The sequence below is a fragment of the Chiloscyllium punctatum genome, chromosome 17 (assembly GCF_047496795.1).
Source record: "Chiloscyllium punctatum isolate Juve2018m chromosome 17, sChiPun1.3, whole genome shotgun sequence".
In the NCBI taxonomy this organism is placed as follows: domain Eukaryota; kingdom Metazoa; phylum Chordata; class Chondrichthyes; order Orectolobiformes; family Hemiscylliidae; genus Chiloscyllium; species Chiloscyllium punctatum.
In genome coordinates this window covers 49,642,208-49,665,812 of record NC_092755.1, presented here as the reverse complement: position 1 = coordinate 49,665,812, position 23,605 = coordinate 49,642,208, and the positions used below count along the sequence as shown (strand labels likewise).

Sequence of the window (23,605 nt, the reverse complement as noted above, 5' to 3'; positions counted from 1 at the left end):
CACATACACACTCTGTCTCTCTCAAACACACCTACAAATTCTCCCTCTCTGTTTCTCACACACACACATGCCCACACACTCATATACACACTCACACCCTCTCTCTCTCAAACACACATATACACATACATACTCTCTCTCACACACACACAGACAGACACAAACACACACTCTCAGACACATACTCACACACATTCTCTCACTCTCACACACACAAACACACACACGTACACGCTGCCTCTCTTGCGCTCACACACACACATGCACTCTCTCTCACACACACACACGCTAACATACACACTCTCTCTCCTTCACACAAACACACACTCTCTCTCTCACACACACGCCCACAGGCACACACAATCTCACACACACACACCTCTCTCTCTCACACACACACACACTCTCTCTCACACGCACACAAACACATGCTAACACACACACGCTCTCTCCTTCACACACACACACAAACACACACACACTCACAGGCACACACACAATCTTTATCTCTCACACACACACACACACACACACAATCTCTCTCTCTCTCACACACACACACACAAACACAATCAGGTCAGGAGCTGAGTGACCCTGGGGGAAGCCAACCTGGGTGTCACTGAGCAGGTGCTGCTTGATAGCCCTGTTGGTGAGCCCTTCCATCACTTTACCGAGGATTGGGAACAGATGGATGGGAGAGGAATTGGTTGAGTTGGATTTGTCCTGCTTTTTATGTCCAGGACATACCTGGATAATTTCCCACATGGCCAGGTCGATCCCAGTGTTGTAACTGTCCTGGGAGAACTTGGCTGGAGGAAGGGCATGTTGTGGAGTAGCAGCCTTCAGGATCAGTGCCAGAGCACAGAGCCTTTGCAGTGTCCAGTGTCTCTTGATCTGACATGGAGTGAATGGAATTGTTGGAAGAATGGTGTCGAGCACAGGGGGAGACTGAGTAAGATCATCCGGTGGGCACTTGCGGCTGAAGATTGTTGTAAAAGCCTCAGCCTTATCTTTGAAAGTGACAGGTTGGACTCTTCCATCTTTGTGAAGGGGGAGCGACTCCTCTCCAAGAAGCTGTGAAATGTGGGGGCAGTGTGTGGGTGTGGGAAGGTTTGTTTGGGGAAAAGGGAAGAATGTCAGGAGTGGGATTTGAACCCACACCCCTAGAAAGGGACCAGAATTCACAAGCCCAGATGCAGAGCAAGGACTAACACTCCTTGAGTCTGGCGCCTTAGACCACTCGGCCATCCTGACAAGCTGCTGCAGATGCCTTTCCAGATGTCTTTCTCACTCTGTACAATTAGTCACCTTGCTCTTGTGCAGACACAAAATGCAATTCCGCATTTCTGCAGCTCCCTTGCATTCACACTCAGCAACAATCCCTCATACACAGTCTCACTCTCGCACACACACACTCTCTCTCACATGCACACGCACACACACTCTCTATCTGTCTCTCACACACACACTCTCTCTCTCACATGCACGCACAAACACACTCTCTCCCTCTCATACACACAAATTCTCCCTTTCTCTGTCTCTCTCACACACACACTCTCACTCACACACACACACTTCTCCCTCTTACACACACACAGACACACGCACTCTCTCACACACACACTATCTCACACACACACTCTTTCTCTCACACACCAACAAATTCTTCCTCTCTCTCTCTCAGACACACGCAAACACACTCTTGCAGACATACACATACAAATTCTCTCTCTCTCACACGCACCCACTCTCACTCACACACACACATACACGCACATACACACACACATTCTCTCTCTCTCGCACACACATTCTCTCTCTCTCAAACACACTCTCTCTCACACACACACATTCTTTCACTCTCTCACACACAAAGACACATGCACACTCTCTCTTACACACACACACGCACACTCTGTCTCTCTCACACACATACACACTCTGTCTCTCTCAAACACACCTACAAATTCTCCCTCTCTGTTTCTCACACACACACATGCCCACACACTCATATACACACTCACACCCTCTCTCTCTCAAACACACATATACACATACATACTCTCACTCACACACACACAGACAGACACAAACACACACTCTCAGACACATACTCACACACATTCTCTCACTCTCACACACACAAACACACACACGTACACGCTGCCTCTCTTGCGCTCACACACACACATGCGCTCTCTCTCACACACACACACGCTAACATACACACTCTCTCTCCTTCACACAAACACACACTCTCTCTCTCACACACACGCCCACAGGCACACACAATCTCACACACACACACCTCTCTCTCTCACACACACACACACTCTCTCTCACACGCACACAAACACATGCTAACACACACACGCTCTCTCCTTCACACACACACACAAACACACACACACTCACAGGCACACACACAATCTTTATCTCTCACACACACACACACACACAATCTCTCTCTCTCACACACAAACACAAACACAATCAGGTCAGGAGCTGAGTGACCCTGGGGGAAGCCAAACTGGGTGTCACTGAGCAGGTGCTGCTTGATAGCACTGTTGGTGAGCCCTTCCATCACTTTACCGAGGATTGGGAACAGATGGATGGGAGAGGAATTGGCTGAGTTGGATTTGTCCTGCTTTTTATGTCCAGGACATACCTGGATAATTTCCCACATGGCCAGGTCGATCCCAGTGTTGTCACTGTCCTGGGAGAACTTGGCTGGAGGAAGGGCATGTTGTGGAGCAGCAGCCTTCAGGAGCAGTGCCAGAGCACAGAGCCTTTGCAGTGTCCAGTGTCTCTTGATCTGACACGGAGTGAATGGAATTGTTGGAAGAATGGTGTCTGTGATGGTGGGGAGCACAGGGGGAGACTGAGTAAGATCATCCGGTGGGCACTTGCGGCTGAAGATTGTTGTAAAAGCCTCAGCCTTATCTTTGAAAGTGACAGGTTGGACTCTTCCATCTTTGTGAAGGGGGAGCGACTCCTCTCCAAGAAGCTGTGAAATGTGGGGGCAGTGTGTGGGTGTGGGAAGGTTTGTTTGGGGAAAAGGGGAGAATGTCAGGAGTGGGATTTGAACCCACGCCCCTAGAAAGGGACCAGAATTCACAAGCCCAGATGCAGAGCAAGGACTAACACTCCTTGAGTCTGGCGCCTTAGACCACTCGGCCATCCTGACAAGCTGCTGCAGGTGCCTTTCCAGATGTCTTTCTCACTCTGTACAATTAGTCACCTTGCTCTTGTGCAGACACAAAATGCAATTCCGCATTTCTGCAGCTCCCTTGCATTCACACTCAGCAACAATCCCTCATACACAGTCTCACTCTCGCACACACACACTCTCTCTCACATGCACACGCACACACACTCTCTATCTGTCTCTCACACACACACTCTCTCTCTCACATGCACGCACAAACACACTCTCTCCCTCTCATACACACAAATTCTCCCTTTCTCTGTCTCTCTCACACACACACTCTCACTCACACACACACACTTCTCCCTCTTACACACACACAGACACACGCACTCTCTCACACACACACTATCTCACACACACACTCTTTCTCACACACACCAACAAATTCTTCCTCTCTCTCTCTCAGACACACGCAAACACACTCTTGCAGACATACACATACAAATTCTCTCTCTCTCACACGCACCCACTCTCACTCACACACACACATACACGCACATACACACACACATTCTCTCTCTCTCGCACACACATTCTCTCTCTCTCAAACACACTCTCTCTCACACACACACATTCTTTCACTCTCTCACACACAAAGACACATGCACACTCTCTCTTACACACACACACGCACACTCTGTCTCTCTCACACACATACACACTCTGTCTCTCTCAAACACACCTACAAATTCTCCCTCTCTGTTTCTCACACACACACATGCCCACACACTCATATACACACTCACACCCTCTCTCTCTCAAACACACATATACACATACATACTCTCACTCACACACACACAGACAGACACAAACACACACTCTCAGACACATACTCACACACATTCTCTCACTCTCACACACACAAACACACACACGTACACGCTGCCTCTCTTGCGCTCACACACACACATGCACTCTCTCTCACACACACACACGCTAACATACACACTCTCTCTCCTTCACACAAACACACACTCTCTCTCTCACACACACGCCCACAGGCACACACAATCTCACACACACACACCTCTCTCTCTCACACACACACACACTCTCTCTCACACGCACACAAACACATGCTAACACACACACGCTCTCTCCTTCACACACACACACAAACACACACACACTCACAGGCACACACACAATCTTTATCTCTCACACACACACACACACACAATCTCTCTTTCTCACACACACACACAAACACAATCAGGTCAGGAGCTGAGTGACCCTGGGGGAAGCCAAACTGGGTGTCACTGAGCAGGTGCTGCTTGATAGCACTGTTGGTGAGCCCTTCCATCACTTTACCGAGGATTGGGAACAGATGGATGGGAGAGGAATTGGCTGAGTTGGATTTGTCCTGCTTTTTATGTCCAGGACATACCTGGATAATTTCCCACATGGCCAGGTCGATCCCAGTGTTGTCACTGTCCTGGTAGAACTTGGCTGGAGGAAGGGCATGTTGTGGAGCAGCAGCCTTCAGGAGCAGTGCCAGAGCACAGAGCCTTTGCAGTGTCCAGTGTCTCTTGATCTGACACGGAGTGAATGGAATTGTTGGAAGAATGGTGTCTGTGATGGTGGGGAGCACAGGGGGAGACTGAGTAAGATCATCCGGTGGGCACTTGCGGCTGAAGATTGTTGTAAAAGCCTCAGCCTTATCTTTGATAGTGACAGGTTGGACTCTTCCATCTTTGTGAAGGGGGAGCGACTCCTCTCCAAGAAGCTGTGAAATGTGGGGGCAGTGTGTGGGTGTGGGAAGGTTTGTTTGGGGAAAAGGGAAGAATGTCAGGAGTGGGATTTGAACCCACGCCCCTAGAAAGGGACCAGAATTCACAAGCCCAGATGCAGAGCAAGGACTAACACTCCTTGAGTCTGGCGCCTTAGACCACTCGGCCATCCTGACAAGCTACTGCAGATGCCTTTCCAGATGTCTTTCTCACTCTGTACAATTAGTCACCTTGCTCTTGTGCAGACACAAAATGCAATTCCGCATTTCTGCAGCTCCCTTGCATTCACACTCAGCAACAATCCCTCATACACAGTCTCACTCTCGCACACACACACTCTCTCTCACATGCACACGCACACACACTCTCTATCTGTCTCTCACACACACACTCTCTCTCTCACATGCACGCACAAACACACTCTCTCCCTCTCATACACACAAATTCTCCCTTTCTCTGTCTCTCTCACACACACACTCTCACTCACACACACACACTTCTCCCTCTTACACACACACAGACACACGCACTCTCTCACACACACACTATCTCACACACACACTCTTTCTCACACACACCAACAAATTCTTCCTCTCTCTCTCTCAGACACACGCAAACACACTCTTGCAGACATACACATACAAATTCTCTCTCTCTCACACGCACCCACTCTCACTCACACACACACATACACGCACATACACACACACATTCTCTCTCTCTCGCACACACATTCTCTCTCTCTCAAACACACTCTCTCTCACACACACACATTCTTTCACTCTCTCACACACAAAGACACATGCACACTCTCTCTTACACACACACACACGCACACTCTGTCTCTCTCACACACATACACACTCTGTCTCTCTCAAACACACCTACAAATTCTCCCTCTCTGTTTCTCACACACACACATGCCCACACACTCATATACACACTCACACCCTCTCTCTCTCAAACACACATATACACATACATACTCTCTCTCACACACACACAGACAGACACAAACACACACTCTCAGACACATACTCACACACATTCTCTCACTCTCACACACACAAACACACACACGTACACGCTGCCTCTCTTGCGCTCACACACACACATGCACTCTCTCTCACACACACACACGCTAACATACACACTCTCTCTCCTTCACACAAACACACACTCTCTCTCTCACACACACGCCCACAGGCACACACAATCTCACACACACACACCTCTCTCTCTCACACACACACACACTCTCTCTCACACGCACACAAACACATGCTAACACACACACGCTCTCTCCTTCACACACACACACAAACACACACACACTCACAGGCACACACACAATCTTTATCTCTCACACACACACACACACACACACACAATCTCTCTCTCTCTCACACACACACACACAAACACAATCAGGTCAGGAGCTGAGTGACCCTGGGGGAAGCCAACCTGGGTGTCACTGAGCAGGTGCTGCTTGATAGCCCTGTTGGTGAGCCCTTCCATCACTTTACCGAGGATTGGGAACAGATGGATGGGAGAGGAATTGGCTGAGTTGGATTTGTCCTGCTTTTTATGTCCAGGACATACCTGGATAATTTCCCACATGGCCAGGTCGATCCCAGTGTTGTAACTGTCCTGGGAGAACTTGGCTGGAGGAAGGGCATGTTGTGGAGTAGCAGCCTTCAGGATCAGTGCCAGAGCACAGAGCCTTTGCAGTGTCCAGTGTCTCTTGATCTGACATGGAGTGAATGGAATTGTTGGAAGAATGGTGTCTGTGATGGTGGGGATCACAGGGGGAGACTGAGTAAGATCATCCGGTGGGCACTTGCGGCTGAAGATTGTTGTAAAAGCCTCAGCCTTATCTTTGAAAGTGACAGGTTGGACTCTTCCATCTTTGTGAAGGGGGAGCGACTCCTCTCCAAGAAGCTGTGAAATGTGGGGGCAGTGTGTGGGTGTGGGAAGGTTTGTTTGGGGAAAAGGGAAGAATGTCAGGAGTGGGATTTGAACCCACGCCCCTAGAAAGGGACCAGAATTCACAAGCCCAGATGCAGAGCAAGGACTAACACTCCTTGAGTCTGGCGCCTTAGACCACTCGGCCATCCTGACAAGCTGCTGCAGATGCCTTTCCAGATGTCTTTCTCACTCTGTACAATTAGTCACCTTGCTCTTGTGCAGACACAAAATGCAATTCCGCATTTCTGCAGCTCCCTTGCATTCACACTCAGCAACAATCCCTCATACACAGTCTCACTCTCGCACACACACACTCTCTCTCACATGCACACGCACACACACTCTCTATCTGTCTCTCACACACACACTCTCTCTCTCACATGCACGCACAAACACACTCTCTCCCTCTCATACACACAAATTCTCCCTTTCTCTGTCTCTCTCACACACACACTCTCACTCACACACACACACTTCTCCCTCTTACACACACACAGACACACGCACTCTCTCACACACACACTATCTCACACACACACTCTTTCTCTCACACACCAACAAATTCTTCCTCTCTCTCTCTCAGACACACGCAAACACACTCTTGCAGACATACACATACAAATTCTCTCTCTCTCACACGCACCCACTCTCACTCACACACACACATACACGCACATACACACACACATTCTCTCTCTCTCGCACACACATTCTCTCTCTCTCAAACACACTCTCTCTCACACACACACATTCTTTCACTCTCTCACACACAAAGACACATGCACACTCTCTCTTACACACACACACGCACACTCTGTCTCTCTCACACACATACACACTCTGTCTCTCTCAAACACACCTACAAATTCTCCCTCTCTGTTTCTCACACACACACATGCCCACACACTCATATACACACTCACACCCTCTCTCTCTCAAACACACATATACACATACATACTCTCACTCACACACACACAGACAGACACAAACACACACTCTCAGACACATACTCACACACATTCTCTCACTCTCACACACACAAACACACACACGTACACGCTGCCTCTCTTGCGCTCACACACACACATGCGCTCTCTCTCACACACACACACGCTAACATACACACTCTCTCTCCTTCACACAAACACACACTCTCTCTCTCACACACACGCCCACAGGCACACACAATCTCACACACACACACCTCTCTCTCTCACACACACACACACTCTCTCTCACACGCACACAAACACATGCTAACACACACACGCTCTCTCCTTCACACACACACACAAACACACACACACTCACAGGCACACACACAATCTTTATCTCTCACACACACACACACACACAATCTCTCTCTCTCACACACAAACACAAACACAATCAGGTCAGGAGCTGAGTGACCCTGGGGGAAGCCAAACTGGGTGTCACTGAGCAGGTGCTGCTTGATAGCACAGTTGGTGAGCCCTTCCATCACTTTACCGAGGATTGGGAACAGATGGATGGGAGAGGAATTGGCTGAGTTGGATTTGTCCTGCTTTTTATGTCCAGGACATACCTGGATAATTTCCCACATGGCCAGGTCGATCCCAGTGTTGTAACTGTCCTGGGAGAACTTGGCTGGAGGAAGGGCATGTTGTGGAGTAGCAGCCTTCAGGATCAGTGCCAGAGCACAGAGCCTTTGCAGTGTCCAGTGTCTCTTGATCTGACATGGAGTGAATGGAATTGTTGGAAGAATGGTGTCTGTGATGGTGGGGAGCACAGGGGGAGACTGAGTAAGATCATCCGGTGGGCACTTGCGGCTGAAGATTGTTGTAAAAGCCTCAGCCTTATCTTTGAAAGTGACAGGTTGGACTCTTCCATCTTTGTGAAGGGGGAGCGACTCCTCTCCAAGAAGCTGTGAAATGTGGGGGCAGTGTGTGGGTGTGGGAAGGTTTGTTTGGGGAAAAGGGAAGAATGTCAGGAGTGGGATTTGAACCCACGCCCCTAGAAAGGGACCAGAATTCACAAGCCCAGATGCAGAGCAAGGACTAACACTCCTTGAGTCTGGCGCCTTAGACCACTCGGCCATCCTGACAAGCTGCTGCAGATGCCTTTCCAGATGTCTTTCTCACTCTGTACAATTAGTCACCTTGCTCTTGTGCAGACACAAAATGCAATTCCGCATTTCTGCAGCTCCCTTGCATTCACACTCAGCAACAATCCCTCATACACAGTCTCACTCTCGCACACACACACTCTCTCTCACATGCACACGCACACACACTCTCTATCTGTCTCTCACACACACACTCTCTCTCTCACATGCACGCACAAACACACTCTCTCCCTCTCATACACACAAATTCTCCCTTTCTCTGTCTCTCTCACACACACACTCTCACTCACACACACACACTTCTCCCTCTTACACACACACAGACACACGCACTCTCTCACACACACACTATCTCACACACACACTCTTTCTCACACACACCAACAAATTCTTCCTCTCTCTCTCTCAGACACACGCAAACACACTCTTGCAGACATACACATACAAATTCTCTCTCTCTCACACGCACCCACTCTCACTCACACACACACATACACGCACATACACACACACATTCTCTCTCTCTCGCACACACATTCTCTCTCTCAAACACACTCTCTCTCACACACACACATTCTTTCACTCTCTCACACACAAAGACACATGCACACTCTCTCTTACACACACACACGCACACTCTGTCTCTCTCACACACATACACACTCTGTCTCTCTCAAACACACCTACAAATTCTCCCTCTCTGTTTCTCACACACACACATGCCCACACACTCATATACACACTCACACCCTCTCTCTCTCAAACACACATATACACATACATACTCTCACTCACACACACACAGACAGACACAAACACACACTCTCAGACACATACTCACACACATTCTCTCACTCTCACACACACAAACACACACACGTACACGCTGCCTCTCTTGCGCTCACACACACACATGCACTCTCTCTCACACACACACACGCTAACATACACACTCTCTCTCCTTCACACAAACACACACTCTCTCTCTCACACACACGCCCACAGGCACACACAATCTCACACACACACACCTCTCTCTCTCACACACACACACACTCTCTCTCACACGCACACAAACACATGCTAACACACACACGCTCTCTCCTTCACACACACACACAAACACACACACACTCACAGGCACACACACAATCTTTATCTCTCACACACACACACACACACACAATCTCTCTCTCTCACACACACACACAAACACAATCAGGTCAGGAGCTGAGTGACCCTGGGGGAAGCCAAACTGGGTGTCACTGAGCAGGTGCTGCTTGATAGCACTGTTGGTGAGCCCTTCCATCACTTTACCGAGGATTGGGAACAGATGGATGGGAGAGGAATTGGCTGAGTTGGATTTGTCCTGCTTTTTATGTCCAGGACATACCTGGATAATTTCCCACATGGCCAGGTCGATCCCAGTGTTGTCACTGTCCTGGTAGAACTTGGCTGGAGGAAGGGCATGTTGTGAAGCAGCAGCCTTCAGGAGCAGTGCCAGAGCACAGAGCCTTTGCAGTGTCCAGTGTCTCTTGATCTGACACGGAGTGAATGGAATTGTTGGAAGAATGGTGTCTGTGATGGTGGGGAGCACAGGGGGAGACTGAGTAAGATCATCCGGTGGGCACTTGCGGCTGAAGATTGTTGTAAAAGCCTCAGCCTTATCTTTGATAGTGACAGGTTGGACTCTTCCATCTTTGTGAAGGGGGAGCGACTCCTCTCCAAGAAGCTGTGAAATGTGGGGGCAGTGTGTGGGTGTGGGAAGGTTTGTTTGGGGAAAAGGGAAGAATGTCAGGAGTGGGATTTGAACCCACGCCCCTAGAAAGGGACCAGAATTCACAAGCCCAGATGCAGAGCAAGGACTAACACTCCTTGAGTCTGGCGCCTTAGACCACTCGGCCATCCTGACAAGCTGCTGCAGATGCCTTTCCAGATGTCTTTCTCACTCTGTACAATTAGTCACCTTGCTCTTGTGCAGACACAAAATGCAATTCCGCATTTCTGCAGCTCCCTTGCATTCACACTCAGCAACAATCCCTCATACACAGTCTCACTCTCGCACACACACACTCTCTCTCACATGCACACGCACACACACTCTCTATCTGTCTCTCACACACACACTCTCTCTCTCACATGCACGCACAAACACACTCTCTCCCTCTCATACACACAAATTCTCCCTTTCTCTGTCTCTCTCACACACACACTCTCACTCACACACACACACTTCTCCCTCTTACACACACACAGACACACGCACTCTCTCACACACACACTATCTCACACACACACTCTTTCTCACACACACCAACAAATTCTTCCTCTCTCTCTCTCAGACACACGCAAACACACTCTTGCAGACATACACATACAAATTCTCTCTCTCTCACACGCACCCACTCTCACTCACACACACACATACACGCACATACACACACACATTCTCTCTCTCGCACACACATTCTCTCTCTCTCAAACACACTCTCTCTCACACACACACATTCTTTCACTCTCTCACACACAAAGACACATGCACACTCTCTCTTACACACACACACGCACACTCTGTCTCTCTCACACACATACACACTCTGTCTCTCTCAAACACACCTACAAATTCTCCCTCTCTGTTTCTCACACACACACATGCCCACACACTCATATACACACTCACACCCTCTCTCTCTCAAACACACATATACACATACATACTCTCACTCACACACACACAGACAGACACAAACACACACTCTCAGACACATACTCACACACATTCTCTCACTCTCACACACACAAACACACACACGTACACGCTGCCTCTCTTGCGCTCACACACACACATGCGCTCTCTCTCACACACACACACGCTAACATACACACTCTCTCTCCTTCACACAAACACACACTCTCTCTCTCACACACACGCCCACAGGCACACACAATCTCACACACACACACCTCTCTCTCTCACACACACACACACTCTCTCTCACACGCACACAAACACATGCTAACACACACACGCTCTCTCCTTCACACACACACACAAACACACACACACTCACAGGCACACACACAATCTTTATCTCTCACACACACACACACACACACACAATCTCTCTCTCTCACACACACACACAAACACAATCAGGTCAGGAGCTGAGTGACCCTGGGGGAAGCCAAACTGGGTGTCACTGAGCAGGTGCTGCTTGATAGCACTGTTGGTGAGCCCTTCCATCACTTTACCGAGGATTGGGAACAGATGGATGGGAGAGGAATTGGCTGAGTTGGATTTGTCCTGCTTTTTATGTCCAGGACATACCTGGATAATTTCCCACATGGCCAGGTCGATCCCAGTGTTGTCACTGTCCTGGTAGAACTTGGCTGGAGGAAGGGCATGTTGTGGAGCAGCAGCCTTCAGGAGCAGTGCCAGAGCACAGAGCCTTTGCAGTGTCCAGTGTCTCTTGATCTGACACGGAGTGAATGGAATTGTTGGAAGAATGGTGTCTGTGATGGTGGGGAGCACAGGGGGAGACTGAGTAAGATCATCCGGTGGGCACTTGCGGCTGAAGATTGTTGTAAAAGCCTCAGCCTTATCTTTGATAGTGACAGGTTGGACTCTTCCATCTTTGTGAAGGGGGAGCGACTCCTCTCCAAGAAGCTGTGAAATGTGGGGGCAGTGTGTGGGTGTGGGAAGGTTTGTTTGGGGAAAAGGGAAGAATGTCAGGAGTGGGATTTGAACCCACGCCCCTAGAAAGGGACCAGAATTCACAAGCCCAGATGCAGAGCAAGGACTAACACACCTTGAGTCTGGCGCCTTAGACCACTCTGCCATCCTGACAAGCTGCTGCAGATGCCTCTCCAGATGTCTTTCTCACTCTGTACAATTAGTCACCTTGCTCTTGTGCAGACACAAAATGCAATTCCGCATTTCTGCAGCTCCCTTGCATTCACACTCAGCAACAATCCCTCATACACAGTCTCACTCTCGCACACACACACTCTCTCTCACATGCACACGCACACACACTCTCTATCTGTCTCTCACACACACACTCTCTCTCTCACATGCACGCACAAACACACTCTCTCCCTCTCATACACACAAATTCTCCCTTTCTCTGTCTCTCTCACACACACACTCTCACTCACACACACACACTTCTCCCTCTTACACACACACAGACACACGCACTCTCTCACACACACACTATCTCACACACACACTCTTTCTCACACACACCAACAAATTCTTCCTCTCTCTCTCTCAGACACACGCAAACACACTCTTGCAGACATACACATACAAATTCTCTCTCTCTCACACGCACCCACTCTCACTCACACACACACATACACGCACATACACACACACATTCTCTCTCTCTCGCACACACATTCTCTCTCTCTCAAACACACTCTCTCTCACACACACACATTCTTTCACTCTCTCACACACAAACACACATGCACACTCTCTCTTACACACACACATGCACACTCTGTCTCTCTCACACACATACACACTCTGTCTCTCTCAAACACACCTACAAATTCTCCCTCTCTGTTTCTCACACACACACATGCCCACACACTCATATACACACTCACACCCTCTCTCTCTCAAACACACATATACACATACATACTCTCTCACACACACACACAGACAGACACAAACACACACTCTCAGACACATACTCACACACATTCTCTCACTCTCACACACAAAAACACACACACGTACACGCTACCTCTCTTGCACTCACACACACACATGCACTCTCTCTCACACACACACACGCTAACATACACACTCTCTCTCCTTCACACAAACACACACTCTCTCTCTCACACACACGCCCACAGGCACACACAATCTCACACACACACACCTCTCTCTCTCACACACACACACACTCTCTCTCACACGCACACAAACACATGCTAACACACACACGCTCTCTCCTTCACACACACACACAAACACACACACACTCACAGGCACACACACAATCTTTATCTCTCACACACACACACACACACACAATCTCTCTCTCTCTCACACACACACACACAAACACAATCAGGTCAGGAGCTGAGTGACCCTGGGGGAAGCCAACCTGGGTGTCACTGAGCAGGTGCTGCTTGATAGCCCTGTTGGTGAGCCCTTCCATCACTTTACCGAGGATTGGGAACAGATGGATGGGAGAGGAATTGGCTGAGTTGGATTTGTCCTGCTTTTTATGTCCAGGACATACCTGGATAATTTCCCACATGGCCAGGTCGATCCCAGTGTTGTAACTGTCCTGGGAGAACTTGGCTGGAGGAAGGGCATGTTGTGGAGTAGCAGCCTTCAGGATCAGTGCCAGAGCACAGAGCCTTTGCAGTGTCCAGTGTCTCTTGATCTGACACGGAGTGAATGGAATTGTTGGAAGAATGGTGTCTGTGATGGTGGGGAGCACAGGGGGAGACTGAGTAAGATCATCCGGTGGGCACTTGCGGCTGAAGATTGTTGTAAAAGCCTCAGCCTTATCTTTGAAAGTGACAGGTTGGACTCTTCCATCTTTGTGAAGGGGGAGCGACTCCTCTCCAAGAAGCTGTGAAATGTGGGGGCAGTGTGTGGGTGTGGGAAGGTTTGTTTGGGGAAAAGGGAAGAATGTCAGGAGTGGGATTTGAACCCACGCCCCTAGAAAGGGACCAGAATTCACAAGCCCAGATGCAGAGCAAGGACTAACACTCCTTGAGTCTGGCGCCTTAGACCACTCGGCCATCCTGACAAGCTGCTGCAGATGCCTTTCCAGATGTCTTTCTAACTCTGTACAATTAGTCACCTTGCTCTTGTGCAGACACAAAATGCAATTCCGCATTTCTGCAGCTCCCTTGCATTCACACTCAGCAACAATCCCTCATACACAGTCTCACTCTCGCACACACACACTCTCTCTCACATGCACACGCACACACACTCTCTATCTGTCTCTCACACACACACTCTCTCTCTCACATGCACGCACAAACACACTCTCTCCCTCTCATACACACAAATTCTCCCTTTCTCTGTCTCTCTCACACACACACTCTCACTCACACACACACACTTCTCCCTCTTACACACACACAGACACACGCACTCTCTCACACACACACTATCTCACACACACACTCTTTCTCACACACACCAACAAATTCTTCCTCTCTCTCTCTCAGACACACGCAAACACACTCTTGCAGACATACACATACAAATTCTCTCTCTCTCACACGCACCCACTCTCACTCACACACACACATACACGCACATACACACACACATTCTCTCTCTCTCGCACACACATTCTCTCTCTCTCAAACACACTCTCTCTCACACACACACATTCTTTCACTCTCTCACACACAAAGACACATGCACACTCTCTCTTACACACACACACGCACACTCTGTCTCTCTCACACACATACACACTCTGTCTCTCTCAAACACACCTACAAATTCTCCCTCTCTGTTTCTCACACACACACATGCCCACACACTCATATACACACTCACACCCTCTCTCTCTCAAACACACATATACACATACATACTCTCACTCACACACACACAGACAGACACAAACACACACTCTCAGACACATACTCACACACATTCTCTCACTCTCACACACACAAACACACACACGTACACGCTGCCTCTCTTGCGCTCACACACACACATGCACTCTCTCTCACACACACACACGCTAACATACACACTCTCTCTCCTTCACACAAACACACACTCTCTCTCTCACACACACGCCCACAGGCACACACAATCTCACACACACACACCTCTCTCTCTCACACACACACACACTCTCTCTCACACGCACACAAACACATGCTAACACACACACGCTCTCTCCTTCACACACACACACAAACACACACACACTCACAGGCACACACACAATCTTTATCTCTCACACACACACACACACACAATCTCTCTTTCTCACACACACACACAAACACAATCAGGTCAGGAGCTGAGTGACCCTGGGGGAAGCCAAACTGGGTGTCACTGAGCAGGTGCTGCTTGATAGCACTGTTGGTGAGCCCTTCCATCACTTTACCGAGGATTGGGAACAGATGGATGGGAGAGGAATTGGCTGAGTTGGATTTGTCCTGCTTTTTATGTCCAGGACATACCTGGATAATTTCCCACATGGCCAGGTCGATCCCAGTGTTGTCACTGTCCTGGTAGAACTTGGCTGGAGGAAGGGCATGTTGTGGAGCAGCAGCCTTCAGGAGCAGTGCCAGAGCACAGAGCCTTTGCAGTGTCCAGTGTCTCTTGATCTGACACGGAGTGAATGGAATTGTTGGAAGAATGGTGTCTGTGATGGTGGGGAGCACAGGGGGAGACTGAGTAAGATCATCCGGTGGGCACTTGCGGCTGAAGATTGTTGTAAAAGCCTCAGCCTTATCTTTGATAGTGACAGGTTGGACTCTTCCATCTTTGTGAAGGGGGAGCGACTCCTCTCCAAGAAGCTGTGAAATGTGGGGGCAGTGTGTGGGTGTGGGAAGGTTTGTTTGGGGAAAAGGGAAGAATGTCAGGAGTGGGATTTGAACCCACGCCCCTAGAAAGGGACCAGAATTCACAAGCCCAGATGCAGAGCAAGGACTAACACTCCTTGAGTCTGGCGCCTTAGACCACTCGGCCATCCTGACAAGCTACTGCAGATGCCTTTCCAGATGTCTTTCTCACTCTGTACAATTAGTCACCTTGCTCTTGTGCAGACACAAAATGCAATTCCGCATTTCTGCAGCTCCCTTGCATTCACACTCAGCAACAATCCCTCATACACAGTCTCACTCTCGCACACACACACTCTCTCTCACATGCACACGCACACACACTCTCTATCTGTCTCTCACACACACACTCTCTCTCACATGCACGCACAAACACACTCTCTCCCTCTCATACACACAAATTCTCCCTTTCTCTGTCTCTCTCACACACACACTCTCACTCACACACACACACTTCTCCCTCTTACACACACACAGACACACGCACTCTCTCACACACACACTATCTCACACACACACTCTTTCTCACACACACCAACAAATTCTTCCTCTCTCTCTCTCAGACACACGCAAACACACTCTTGCAGACATACACATACAAATTCTCTCTCTCTCACACGCACCCACTCTCACTCACACACACACATACACGCACATACACACACACATTCTCTCTCTCTCGCACACACATTCTCTCTCTCTCAAACACACTCTCTCTCACACACACACATTCTTTCACTCTCTCACACACAAAGACACATGCACACTCTCTCTTACACACACACACGCACACTCTGTCTCTCTCACACACATACACACTCTGTCTCTCTCAAACACACCTACAAATTCTCCCTCTCTGTTTCTCACACACACACATGCCCACACACTCATATACACACTCACACCCTCTCTCTCTCAAACACACATATACACATACATACTCTCTCTCACACACACACAGACAGACACAAACACACACTCTCAGACACATACTCACACACATTCTCTCACTCTCACACACACAAACACACACACGTACACGCTGCCTCTCTTGCGCTCACACACACACATGCACTCTCTCTCACACACACACACGCTAACATACACACTCTCTCTCCTTCACACAAACACACACTCTCTCTCTCACACACACGCCCACAGGCACACACAATCTCACACACACACACCTCTCTCTCTCACACACACACACACTCTCTCTCACACGCACACAAACACATGCTAACACACACACGCTCTCTCCTTCACACACACACACAAACACACACACACTCACAGGCACACACACAATCTTTATCTCTCACACACACACACACACACACACAATCTCTCTCTCTCTCACACACACACACACAAACACAATCAGGTCAGGAGCTGAGTGACCCTGGGGGAAGCCAACCTGGGTGTCACTGAGCAGGTGCTGCTTGATAGCCCTGTTGGTGAGCCCTTCCATCACTTTACCGAGGATTGGGAACAGATGGATGGGAGAGGAATTGGCTGAGTTGGATTTGTCCTGCTTTTTATGTCCAGGACATACCTGGATAATTTCCCACATGGCCAGGTCGATCCCAGTGTTGTAACTGTCCTGGGAGAACTTGGCTGGAGGAAGGGCATGTTGTGGAGTAGCAGCCTTCAGGATCAGTGCCAGAGCACAGAGCCTTTGCAGTGTCCAGTGTCTCTTGATCTGACATGGAGTGAATGGAATTGTTGGAAGAATGGTGTCTGTGATGGTGGGGAGCACAGGGGGAGACTGAGTAAGATCATCCGGTGGGCACTTGCGGCTGAAGATTGTTGTAAAAGCCTCAGCCTTATCTTTGAAAGTGACAGGTTGGACTCTTCCATCTTTGTGAAGGGGGAGCGACTCCTCTCCAAGAAGCTGTGAAATGTGGGGGCAGTGTGTGGGTGTGGGAAGGTTTGTTTGGGGAAAAGGGAAGAATGTCAGGAGTGGGATTTGAACCCACGCCCCTAGAAAGGGACCAGAATTCACAAGCCCAGATGCAGAGCAAGGACTAACACTCCTTGAGTCTGGCGCCTTAGACCACTCGGCCATCCTGACAAGCTGCTGCAGATGCCTTTCCAGATGTCTTTCTCACTCTGTACAATTAGTCACCTTGCTCTTGTGCAGACACAAAATGCAATTCCGCATTTCTGCAGCTCCCTTGCATTCACACTCAGCAACAATCCCTCATACACAGTCTCACTCTCGCACACACACACTCTCTCTCACATGCACACGCACACACACTCTCTATCTGTCTCTCACACACACACTCTCTCTCTCACATGCACGCACAAACACACTCTCTCCCTCTCATACACACAAATTCTCCCTTTCTCTGTCTCTCTCACACACACACTCTCACTCACACACACACACTTCTCCCTCTTACACACACACAGACACACGCACTCTCTCACACACACACTATCTCACACACACACTCTTTCTCTCACACACCAACAAATTCTTCCTCTCTCTCTCTCAGACACACGCAAACACACTCTTGCAGACATACACATACAAATTCTCTCTCTCTCACACGCACCCACTCTCACTCACACACACACATACACGCACATACACACACACATTCTCTCTCTCTCGCACACACATTCTCTCTCTCTCAAACACACTCTCTCTCACACACACACATTCTTTCACTCTCTCACACACAAAGACACATGCACACTCTCTCTTACACACACACACGCACACTCTGTCTCTCTCACACACATACACACTCTGTCTCTCTCAAACACACCTACAAATTCTCCCTCTCTGTTTCTCACACACACACATGCCCACACACTCATATACACACTCACACCCTCTCTCTCTCAAACACACATATACACATACATACTCTCACTCACACACACACAGACAGACACAAACACACACTCTCAGACACATACTCACACACATTCTCTCACTCTCACACACACAAACACACACACGTACACGCTGCCTCTCTTGCGCTCACACACACACATGCGCTCTCTCTCACACACACACACGCTAACATACACACTCTCTCTCCTTCACACAAACACACACTCTCTCTCTCACACACACGCCCACAGGCACACACAATCTCACACACACACACCTCTCTCTCTCACACACACACACACTCTCTCTCACACGCACACAAACACATGCTAACACACACACGCTCTCTCCTTCACACACACACACAAACACACACACACTCACAGGCACACACACAATCTTTATCTCTCACACACACACACACACACAATCTCTCTCTCTCACACACAAACACAAACACAATCAGGTCAGGAGCTGAGTGACCCTGGGGGAAGCCAAACTGGGTGTCACTGAGCAGGTGCTGCTTGATAGCACTGTTGGTGAGCCCTTCCATCACTTTACCGAGGATTGGGAACAGATGGATGGGAGAGGAATTGGCTGAGTTGGATTTGTCCTGCTTTTTATGTCCAGGACATACCTGGATAATTTCCCACATGGCCAGGTCGATCCCAGTGTTGTCACTGTCCTGGGAGAACTTGGCTGGAGGAAGGGCATGTTGTGGAGCAGCAGCCTTCAGGAGCAGTGCCAGAGCACAGAGCCTTTGCAGTGTCCAGTGTCTCTTGATCTGACACGGAGTGAATGGAATTGTTGGAAGAATGGTGTCTGTGATGGTGGGGAGCACAGGGGGAGACTGAGTAAGATCATCCGGTGGGCACTTGCGGCTGAAGATTGTTGTAAAAGCCTCAGCCTTATCTTTGAAAGTGACAGGTTGGACTCTTCCATCTTTGTGAAGGGGGAGCGACTCCTCTCCAAGAAGCTGTGAAATGTGGGGGCAGTGTGTGGGTGTGGGAAGGTTTGTTTGGGGAAAAGGGGAGAATGTCAGGAGTGGGATTTGAACCCACGCCCCTAGAAAGGGACCAGAATTCACAAGCCCAGATGCAGAGCAAGGACTAACACTCCTTGAGTCTGGCGCCTTAGACCACTCGGCCATCCTGACAAGCTGCTGCAGATGCCTTTCCAGATGTCTTTCTCACTCTGTACAATTAGTCACCTTGCTCTTGTGCAGACACAAAATGCAATTCCGCATTTCTGCAGCTCCCTTGCATTCACACTCAGCAACAATCCCTCATACACAGTCTCACTCTCGCACACACACACTCTCTCTCACATGCACACGCACACACACTCTCTATCTGTCTCTCACACACACACTCTCTCTCTCACATGCACGCACAAACACACTCTCTCCCTCTCATACACACAAATTCTCCCTTTCTCTGTCTCTCTCACACACACACTCTCACTCACACACACACACTTCTCCCTCTTACACACACACAGACACACGCACTCTCTCACACACACACTATCTCACACACACACTCTTTCTCACACACACCAACAAATTCTTCCTCTCTCTCTCTCAGACACACGCAAACACACTCTTGCAGACATACACATACAAATTCTCTCTCTCTCACACGCACCCACTCTCACTCACACACACACATACACGCACATACACACACACATTCTCTCTCTCTCGCACACACATTCTCTCTCTCTCAAACACACTCTCTCTCACACACACACATTCTTTCACTCTCTCACACACAAAGACACATGCACACTCTCTCTTACACACACACACGCACACTCTGTCTCTCTCACACACATACACACTCTGTCTCTCTCAAACACACCTACAAATTCTCCCTCTCTGTTTCTCACACACACACATGCCCACACACTCATATACACACTCACACCCTCTCTCTCTCAAACACACATATACACATACATACTCTCACTCACACACACACAGACAGACACAAACACACACTCTCAGACACATACTCACACACATTCTCTCACTCTCACACACACAAACACACACACGTACACGCTGCCTCTCTTGCGCTCACACACACACATGCACTCTCTCTCACACACACACACGCTAACATACACACTCTCTCTCCTTCACACAAACACACACTCTCTCTCTCACACACACGCCCACAGGCACACACAATCTCACACACACACACCTCTCTCTCTCACACACACACACACTCTCTCTCACACGCACACAAACACATGCTAACACACACACGCTCTCTCCTTCACACACACACACAAACACACACACACTCACAGGCACACACACAATCTTTATCTCTCACACACACACACACACACAATCTCTCTTTCTCACACACACACACAAACACAATCAGGTCAGGAGCTGAGTGACCCTGGGGGAAGCCAAACTGGGTGTCACTGAGCAGGTGCTGCTTGATAGCACTGTTGGTGAGCCCTTCCATCACTTTACCGAGGATTGGGAACAGATGGATGGGAGAGGAATTGGCTGAGTTGGATTTGTCCTGCTTTTTATGTCCAGGACATACCTGGATAATTTCCCACATGGCCAGGTCGATCCCAGTGTTGTCACTGTCCTGGTAGAACTTGGCTGGAGGAAGGGCATGTTGTGGAGCAGCAGCCTTCAGGAGCAGTGCCAGAGCACAGAGCCTTTGCAGTGTCCAGTGTCTCTTGATCTGACACGGAGTGAATGGAATTGTTGGAAGAATGGTGTCTGTGATGGTGGGGAGCACAGGGGGAGACTGAGTAAGATCATCCGGTGGGCACTTGCGGCTGAAGATTGTTGTAAAAGCCTCAGCCTTATCTTTGATAGTGACAGGTTGGACTCTTCCATCTTTGTGAAGGGGGAGCGACTCCTCTCCAAGAAGCTGTGAAATGTGGGGGCAGTGTGTGGGTGTGGGAAGGTTTGTTTGGGGAAAAGGGAAGAATGTCAGGAGTGGGATTTGAACCCACGCCCCTAGAAAGGGACCAGAATTCACAAGCCCAGATGCAGAGCAAGGACTAACACTCCTTGAGTCTGGCGCCTTAGACCACTCGGCCATCCTGACAAGCTACTGCAGATGCCTTTCCAGATGTCTTTCTCACTCTGTACAATTAGTCACCTTGCTCTTGTGCAGACACAAAATGCAATTCCGCATTTCTGCAGCTCCCTTGCATTCACACTCAGCAACAATCCCTCATACACAGTCTCACTCTCGCACACACACACTCTCTCTCACATGCACACGCACACACACTCTCTATCTGTCTCTCACACACACACTCTCTCTCTCACATGCACGCACAAACACACTCTCTCCCTCTCATACACACAAATTCTCCCTTTCTCTGTCTCTCTCACACACACACTCTCACTCACACACACACACTTCTCCCTCTTACACACACACAGACACACGCACTCTCTCACACACACACTATCTCACACACACACTCTTTCTCACACACACCAACAAATTCTTCCTCTCTCTCTCTCAGACACACGCAAACACACTCTTGCAGACATACACATACAAATTCTCTCTCTCTCACACGCACCCACTCTCACTCACACACACACATACACGCACATACACACACACATTCTCTCTCTCTCGCACACACATTCTCTCTCTCTCAAACACACTCTCTCTCACACACACACATTCTTTCACTCTCTCACACACAAAGACACATGCACACTCTCTCTTACACACACACACGCACACTCTGTCTCTCTCACACACATACACACTCTGTCTCTCTCAAACACACCTACAAATTCTCCCTCTCTGTTTCTCACACACACACATGCCCACACACTCATATACACACTCACACCCTCTCTCTCTCAAACACACATATACACATACATACTCTCTCTCACACACACACAGACAGACACAAACACACACTCTCAGACACATACTCACACACATTCTCTCACTCTCACACACACAAACACACACACGTACACGCTGCCTCTCTTGCGCTCACACACACACATGCACTCTCTCTCACACACACACACGCTAACATACACACTCTCTCTCCTTCACACAAACACACACTCTCTCTCTCACACACACGCCCACAGGCACACACAATCTCACACACACACACCTCTCTCT

At 49.1% G+C, this 23,605-nt stretch overlaps 12 non-coding genes across 12 annotated transcripts; all 12 read right to left on the bottom strand.

The window, feature by feature from the left end:
* Positions 1 to 1,134: 1,134 nt before the first annotated feature.
* Positions 1,135 to 1,254, bottom strand: trnal-caa (transfer RNA leucine (anticodon CAA)). The gene is made up of 2 exons: positions 1,217 to 1,254; positions 1,135 to 1,180 (listed from the first exon to the last, which is right to left on the bottom strand). It is a non-coding gene; the product is annotated as a tRNA-Leu (tRNA).
* Positions 1,255 to 3,067: 1,813 nt separating this feature from the next.
* On the bottom strand, positions 3,068 to 3,187 carry trnal-caa (transfer RNA leucine (anticodon CAA)). Its single transcript has 2 exons — positions 3,150 to 3,187; positions 3,068 to 3,113 (listed from the first exon to the last, which is right to left on the bottom strand). It is a non-coding gene; the product is annotated as a tRNA-Leu (tRNA).
* A 1,813-nt stretch (positions 3,188 to 5,000) lies between these two features.
* On the bottom strand, positions 5,001 to 5,120 carry trnal-caa (transfer RNA leucine (anticodon CAA)). The gene is made up of 2 exons: positions 5,083 to 5,120; positions 5,001 to 5,046 (listed from the first exon to the last, which is right to left on the bottom strand). It is a non-coding gene; the product is annotated as a tRNA-Leu (tRNA).
* A 1,825-nt stretch (positions 5,121 to 6,945) lies between these two features.
* trnal-caa (transfer RNA leucine (anticodon CAA)) lies at positions 6,946 to 7,065 on the bottom strand. Its single transcript has 2 exons — positions 7,028 to 7,065; positions 6,946 to 6,991 (listed from the first exon to the last, which is right to left on the bottom strand). It is a non-coding gene; the product is annotated as a tRNA-Leu (tRNA).
* Positions 7,066 to 8,878: 1,813 nt separating this feature from the next.
* trnal-caa (transfer RNA leucine (anticodon CAA)) lies at positions 8,879 to 8,998 on the bottom strand. Its single transcript has 2 exons — positions 8,961 to 8,998; positions 8,879 to 8,924 (listed from the first exon to the last, which is right to left on the bottom strand). It is a non-coding gene; the product is annotated as a tRNA-Leu (tRNA).
* Positions 8,999 to 10,811: 1,813 nt separating this feature from the next.
* trnal-caa (transfer RNA leucine (anticodon CAA)) lies at positions 10,812 to 10,931 on the bottom strand. The gene is made up of 2 exons: positions 10,894 to 10,931; positions 10,812 to 10,857 (listed from the first exon to the last, which is right to left on the bottom strand). It is a non-coding gene; the product is annotated as a tRNA-Leu (tRNA).
* Positions 10,932 to 12,746: 1,815 nt separating this feature from the next.
* trnal-caa (transfer RNA leucine (anticodon CAA)) lies at positions 12,747 to 12,866 on the bottom strand. Its single transcript has 2 exons — positions 12,829 to 12,866; positions 12,747 to 12,792 (listed from the first exon to the last, which is right to left on the bottom strand). It is a non-coding gene; the product is annotated as a tRNA-Leu (tRNA).
* Positions 12,867 to 14,685: 1,819 nt separating this feature from the next.
* trnal-caa (transfer RNA leucine (anticodon CAA)) lies at positions 14,686 to 14,805 on the bottom strand. Its single transcript has 2 exons — positions 14,768 to 14,805; positions 14,686 to 14,731 (listed from the first exon to the last, which is right to left on the bottom strand). It is a non-coding gene; the product is annotated as a tRNA-Leu (tRNA).
* A 1,813-nt stretch (positions 14,806 to 16,618) lies between these two features.
* Positions 16,619 to 16,738, bottom strand: trnal-caa (transfer RNA leucine (anticodon CAA)). Its single transcript has 2 exons — positions 16,701 to 16,738; positions 16,619 to 16,664 (listed from the first exon to the last, which is right to left on the bottom strand). It is a non-coding gene; the product is annotated as a tRNA-Leu (tRNA).
* A 1,819-nt stretch (positions 16,739 to 18,557) lies between these two features.
* On the bottom strand, positions 18,558 to 18,677 carry trnal-caa (transfer RNA leucine (anticodon CAA)). The gene is made up of 2 exons: positions 18,640 to 18,677; positions 18,558 to 18,603 (listed from the first exon to the last, which is right to left on the bottom strand). It is a non-coding gene; the product is annotated as a tRNA-Leu (tRNA).
* Positions 18,678 to 20,490: 1,813 nt separating this feature from the next.
* Positions 20,491 to 20,610, bottom strand: trnal-caa (transfer RNA leucine (anticodon CAA)). Its single transcript has 2 exons — positions 20,573 to 20,610; positions 20,491 to 20,536 (listed from the first exon to the last, which is right to left on the bottom strand). It is a non-coding gene; the product is annotated as a tRNA-Leu (tRNA).
* Positions 20,611 to 22,423: 1,813 nt separating this feature from the next.
* trnal-caa (transfer RNA leucine (anticodon CAA)) lies at positions 22,424 to 22,543 on the bottom strand. Its single transcript has 2 exons — positions 22,506 to 22,543; positions 22,424 to 22,469 (listed from the first exon to the last, which is right to left on the bottom strand). It is a non-coding gene; the product is annotated as a tRNA-Leu (tRNA).
* Between the last annotated feature and the right edge of the window lie 1,062 nt (positions 22,544 to 23,605).